We start from the raw sequence: 7,453 nt of genomic DNA on the forward strand, positions 1-7,453 counted from the left end.
TATTTTATTGTTATTGTTGCTGTTGCTACTTTTATTGTAGTTGTTTGGCACCAAGATTGAGAGGAGCTGGATTTTGGGGAGGTTTAGTAAGCCAAGGTTTTCATTCCAAAATAGTTGGGGAAACTGCTAATGTGATATTTATCACGATTTATCTTTATGAGTTTTTATTCACTCACATGTAAAACCATTGTTAAAAATATCTTACTCGACAGAATATTAAGAACTTAAAATAGGATATGAAAAGTGCTTATAATGTTAATAAGCACATAGTAGGTGTTAACTAATGGGACCTGCTAATTTTACCATCTTGTTCATAAGTTTTAGATCCTTATTTAACATCAAATAACTAGAAAACAGGTTGGCAAGATTTCCTTAAGGGGCAAGTAAATATTTTAGGCTTTGTAGGCTAAGATAAAATAGGAAAGTCAAGGCTATTATGAAGATATTTACACAATCATTTAAAATATAACCATTTAAAACTATATTTAGCTCATTGGCTATTAAAACAAAAAGACAAACCAAAACAAAAAATACAAGGTGAAGCAAGTCAGGGCCACCAGTCATTGTTGCTCATGCCTGAACTAGAAGATTAAAATTGAGAAAAGAAGTAAAACAATTCAGACCAATTTCAGCTATTTTGGTAAAAACAAATTAAAAAAAACTGATTAGACTTAGATAAAATAGGAATGATCTGGTAATTGTTTCTGTCCTTAATGTTATTATGCCTTAAAATAAAATTATGTCCTAAAGAGTGAACCTCAATCTACTACCCTGTCATCCAACAAAAGCTAAGACATGAAGTGCACACACATCATGGGAAAATTTCATGACAGGTAAATTACTGGAAATAAATGGAAAAATATTTCAAAAGGATTCTTTGGTGTTCAAAACCATAATACAGCCTGTCAAATAACAGAAACACTGAGACTATAATATTCATTTCTAGATACACTAAAGCTAATACTGATCATATTATTCATTTAATAAATAGCATGTATTGTGCACTGACTATGTGTCAGACACTATTCGAGGCCAGAGAATATACCAACTAAACAAAAAATCTTTCTCATCATTTTAAAACATATATTTTGGTAGAGGAAATAAGAAACAGAAAGATACACCCATCAGAATGCAGAGTTCCAAAGAATAGCAGGGGGGGATAACGAAGCCTTCTTAAGTGATCAGTGCAAAGAAACAGAGGAAAACATTAGATTGGGAAAGACTAAAAATTTCTTCAAGAACATTAGAGACACCAAGGGAATATTTCATGCAAAGATGGAAACAATAAAGGACAGAAACAATAAATGGACCTAACAGAAGCAGAAGATATTAAAAAGAGGTGGCAAGAATACACAGAATTATACAAAAAAAGATCTTCATGACACAGACAAGCACGATGATATGATCACTCACCTAGAGCCAGACACTCTGGAGTCCAAAGTCAAGTGGGCGTTAGAAAGCATCACCTTGAACAAGGAGGTGATGGAATGTCAGCTGAGCTATTTCAAATCTGAAAAGATGATGCAGTGAAAGTGCTGCAATCAATACACCAGCAAATTTGGAATATTCAGCAGTGGCCACAGGACCGGAAAAGGTCAGTTTTCATTCCAATCCCAAAGAAAAGTAACGCCAAAGAATGTTCATACTACTGCACAATAGCACTCATTTCACATGCTAGCAATGTAATGCTCAAAATTCTCCAAGCTAGGCTTCAACAGAGAACTTCGGTTCTATGTGCACTGAGAACTTCCAGATGTTCAAGCTGGATTTAGAAAAGGCAGAGGAACCAGGGATCAAATTGCCAACATCTGCTGGATCATCAAAAAAGCAAAGGAGTTCCAGAAAAACATCTACTTCTGCCTTATTGACTATGCCAAAGCCTTTGAGTGTGTGGATCACAACAAATTGTGGAAAATTCTTAACAAGATGGGAATACCAGACCACCTAACCCGCTTCCTGAGAAACCTGTATGCAGGTCAAGAAGAAACAGTTAGAACCATATATGGGACAACAGACTGGTTCCAAATCAGGAAAGGAGTATGTCAAGGCTGTATATTGTCACCCTGCTTACTTAACTTCTATGCAGAGTACATCATGTGAAATGCCAGGCTGGATGAAGCACTGTTGGAATTAAGAGTGCCAGAAGAAATATCAATAACCACAGATATGCAGATGACACCACCCTTATGGCAGAAAGCAAAGAGGAACTAAAGAGCCTGTTGACAAAGGTGAAAGAAGAGAGTGAAAAAGTTGACTTTAGACAACGTTCAAAAAACTAAGATCATGGCAACCGGTCCTATCACTTCATGACAAACAGATGGGAAACAATGGAAACAGTGACAGACTTTATTTTCTTGGGCACCAAAATCACTGCAGATGGTGATTTCAGCCATGAAATTAAAAGATTGTTGCTCATTGGAAGAAAGCTATGACAAACCTAGACAGCATATTTAAAAGCAGAGGCATTATTTTGGTGACAATGGTCCATCTAGTTAAAGCTATGGTTTTTCCAGTAGTCATATATAGATGTAAAATTTGGACCATAAAGAAAACTGAGGGCTGAAGAATTGATGTTTTAGAACTGTGGTGTTAGAGAAGATGCTTTGGAGTCCTTTGGATTGTAAGGAGATCAAACCAGTCAATCCTAAAGGAAATCAGTCCTGAATATTCATTAGAAGGACTGATGTTGAATTTGAAGGACCAATAATTTGGCCATGTGAGGGAAAGAGCAGACTCATTGGAAAAGGCCCTGATGCTGGGAAAGATTGAAGGTGGAGGGAAAAGGGAATGACAGAGGAGAAGATGGTTGGATAGATGGCATCACTGACTGAATGGGCATGAGTTTGAGCAAAGTCTGGGAGATGGGGAAGGATAGGGAAGCCTGGCAAGCTGCAGTCTATGGGTTTACAGAGTCGAACAGGACTGACTGGCTGAATAACAACATTAGGCAATAAAGAAACAGTATGCCACGTTAAAGGCTAGTGAGTGCTATTAAGTGTTTTGTAGTAAGTACTCTGGAAAACAATTAGACTAAAAGGGGAGATACTATACTGAGCAATTCTGTGTGTGGAGGTGGGGGTGGGGTGGATTATGGGATGGGGCAGTTGCAATTTATGTAAGTAGTTAGGGAAGGTGTCACTGATATGAAACTAAGGAAGGTTAAAAAAAAAACCTTTCCCTGCAGTCATCTGGGGAAAAATGTACTAGGCTGAGGTAAATGAAATGTCTGTAAGTCTGAAAGGTGCCTGGGATCAGGAGGAAACTGAACGGAGGCATGTGACTGACGCTGACCACATGAAACGAAGGACAAATGTCCTGTAAGATGGTGCTGTGTGAGCCACTCTAAAGAGAAAATGCTTTTATCCTCTGAGTGAACACAGAAACCATTGGAGGTCTTACACAGGAGTGACATGATATAACTCATTTTGGCAAAAGTACTCAATAGTGATTTGTTCCTGGGATCTTTATTGGTATTCAGTTTGACAATGAGTGTAGGTAAATTATGTTACCCTAATGAGAGATGTTCTTCAGCCTGGCATCATTTATCTTATTTTGATTTTGTTTACAGATTAATTTTTCTTTCAAAATAAAGGTTTTCAATAATCAAATTATCAATTTACTCATTTATTATGAAACCAACAAGTGAAAGTCACCCGGTTGTGTCTGACTCTTTGCGACCCCAGGATTATCCTGTCCCTGGAATTCTCCAGGCCATAATACTGGAAAGGGTAGCCATTCCCTTCTCCAGGGGATCTTCCCAACCCAGGGATCAAACCTACGTCTCCCACATTGCAAGTGGATTCTTTACCAGCTGAACCACAAGGTAAGCTCCAAACCAACAGAGATATATGCAATATACGTTAGGTGTTAGATTCTCTGTGGGTCACCTGTAGTATAAGAATGGTTCAGAAGTATTAAAAGTGTCTATTCTCTACTGGGGGGATTGTAATGAAACAACATGAAAATATGGGAAAAAATTTACAATGAAGACTCCAATACACCATCAAGCTATAATACCTTCTGCATCTTATTGCTATCACTGAATCTACTACAAACAACACTAATCACGATAGTAATAAATGATCAACCAATGAGCAAATGGGTGGCTTCTTGGAATAACTGCCACTGACTCTATATGTGATCCAAAGGCCCTCATTTTCCATTTACATACTCTTGCCTGGCAAATCCCATGGACGGAGGAGCCTGGTGGGCTGCCATCCATGGGGTCGCAAAGAGTCGGACACGACTGAGCGACTTCACTTTCACGTTTCACTTTCATGCATTGGAGAAGGAAATGGCAACCCGCTCCAGTGTTCTTGCCTGGAGAATCCCAGGGGTGGCGGAGCCTGGTGGGCTGCCGTTTATGGGGTCGCACAGAATCGGACACGACTGAAGTGACTCAGCAGCAGCAGCAGCAGAAGGTATATTATTCTGTATCTTCCCATATTTTTGAGCATTTGTAACTATTATTGTTGGTTCAGTTTCAGAAAAGTGTCTGCTTTTCTACAGTTGATAGTCTTTATCTTGAAACTGAAAATAAAAAAGGTGTTTGTTTTTTTTTAAATATCTAAGAATTATATGCTACCAGCTAGTAGCAATCAAGGTGCCACAAAATTAGAATTGGTAATCAATAGCATAATATCATGTAGTAGTGTGGTATGGATTTCCAATGAAGTGTATGTGAAACAACACAGGATTAGACACAAGGAAAAACTTAATTCAAATGCTAGCTTTGTGACTTGCTGTTGTTATGGTCATGCCACTTTTATATCAAGTTAAATTTATTTATTGTCTTATTTATTTTCTTTCTATCTAGGATGAAATTTTATCTCAAGAAAATTAACTGACCTGACCATAAAGGAAGTCAGAACTATTGGGATTTCAGCACAATCAAATCTAGATGAGGAAGTACCTGAAATATTGGGTGACTGCTAACAATTGAGCTCAGGAACAAATACCATGGGCACTGGTTGATAAAAATCAAAAAAACAGTATAAACGGTGAAGACTGCCTAAGGGCTCAGAGGATATAAAAATCACAAATAGAAGGAAAGATCAGTAAAACTTCACAGAGAAGGTTGAAAATACTCAAGAAAAGATATTTGAAGGGGAGATGAGGCTTAAAGAAAGGGTAACAGAAAGGGAATTCCAATGAAATGGAATAACTAGTGATCCTAGATGATGAAACATGAGGCATGAACATAGCAGGGGAAGATGCTTGAATTTAACTGCAAGAGAGGGCACAGAGAGAGGAAGAGGTAATAGGACTTTGTGGCCAAATTACAGGGATTTCAAAACTCAAATTTTTATGACTTTAAAATTTTGTTACTAAGCAATGAAGTATTTACCTTGCATTACAAGTCTGTGTTATTGTATTTACTATTTCTTTTAGGCTGTCATCTCACATTTGATTCTCTGGTGGCTCAGATGGTAAAAAAAAAATCTGTCTGCAGTGCAGGAGACCTGGCTTTGATCCCTAGGTTGGGAAGATCCCCTGGAGAAGGAAATGGCAATGCTCTCCAGTACTCTTGCCTGGAAAATTCCATGGACAGAGGAGCTTGGTGAGCTATAATCCATGGGGTCCCAAAGAGTCGGACACGACTGAGCAACTAACACCCACATACTCACACTTGATGAGATCATATTCCATACTGTTTTTAGGACAAACAATCAAAGTACAAAGAGATCAAATTTTAATGCATATGACCATGAGAATTGGTAAGAATGTTGTTAAAATTTTCTATAATAAAATCTCAAAGCATTTTTTCCCTATGTCTAAGCTTTTTAAGTTAAGAACTTTAAGCTTAAAGTTAGAATTATGGGTTACAGGTTGCTTTATAGTATAATTTTAATTAGCCTTAAACTTATTGCTTAAGCTCAGTTAAAGCTTATTTGTAAATTTAAAAACTGAATAGTTTGGATTAGTCATCTGATGTCACTTCCTAAAGGAATATTTTAAATTCAAAAATTTTAGGTTTTAAGGAAAATTTTTCATGTGAAGATTAATATTAATATAATATAGCCAAGTCTAAACAACACATTGAGAAGGCAAATCAATTTACTATGAAGTTCCTAATAACAAAAACAATTACCCTTGTCATTTAAACATTTTCAGTCTAAATTGTTGAGAAAGGATAGATCACAGGAATAATGGGGAAAGGATTTACTTTTTATATCAGGTACAAGAATTTGATCCTCAGTCTGAATACTCTTGTGACCTTGAATATGTTACTTAAACTTGATGAGCCTCATTTCTTTTCTCCACATAATGTGGCTAGTAATAAATAAATATATAATCTCTATGCCAATTTGCTTTTAAACTACTATCCTCAATCTTTACTGACTTTGCCATTTTCTTTTTTTTATTGGTCAGATTCTGAAATATAAGGCTGGTGGATCATATTTCCTTTGTAGTTGATTTAAATTTGTCTAATTAGATTGGTTTTGATATTTTTGAAGAAAGAAATGATATCATCAGTGAATCACATATAGCAACAGTGTGTTTGATCTGGAAAGCCAGTCTATTCCTTTCACTTTACATGTGAGTTGATGCTGCTGCTAAGTCGCTTCAGTTGCGTCCGACTCTGTGCAACCCCATAAACGGCAGCCCATCAGGCTCTCCAACCCTGGGATTAAGTAAACAGTCACAAAAAGTAAATAGCTTGCCCAAGATTAAACCACAAGATTAAAGAGAATGGCAAACCACTTCAGTATTCTTGCCTTGAGAACCCCATGAAGAGTGTGAGTGTGTTAGTTGCTTAGTTGTGTCTGACTCTTTGCAACCCCATAGCCCTCAGCCCCACCAGGCCCCTCTGTCCATGGGATCCTCCAGGCAAGAACACTGGAGTGGGTTGGCATTTCCTTCTCCAAAAGGAACTATAGAAAGAAAGAAACTGATGTTGCTCAGTTGTGTCCGACTTTGCGACCCCATGGACTGTAGCCTACCAGACTCCCTCATCCATGGAATTTTCCAGGCAGGAGTACTGAATGGGTTGCCATTTCCTTCTCCATGAACAGTATGAAAAGGTAAAAAGATAGGACACAGAAAGATGAACTCACCAAGTCGGTAGATGCCCAATATGCTACTGCAGAGCAGTGGAGAAATAACTCAAGAAAGAATGAAGGGATGGAGCCAAAGCAAAAACAACACCCAGCTGTGGATGTGACTGGTGATAGAAGCAAGGTCGATGATGTAAAGAGCAATATTGCCTAGGAACCTGGAATGTTAGGTCCGCGAATCAAGGCAAACTGGAAGTGGTCAAACAGGAGATGGCAAGAGTGAATGTCAACATTCTAGGAATCAGCAAACTAAAATGGACTGGAATGGGTGAATTTAACTCAGATGACCATTATATCTGCTACTGTGGGCAGGAATCCCTCAGAAGAAAAGGAGTAGCCCTCGTAGTCAACAAAACAGTCCAAAATGCAGTACTTGGATGCAATCTCAAAAATGA

This window comes from Budorcas taxicolor, chromosome 8, assembly GCF_023091745.1.
Source record: "Budorcas taxicolor isolate Tak-1 chromosome 8, Takin1.1, whole genome shotgun sequence".
In the NCBI taxonomy this organism is placed as follows: domain Eukaryota; kingdom Metazoa; phylum Chordata; class Mammalia; order Artiodactyla; family Bovidae; genus Budorcas; species Budorcas taxicolor.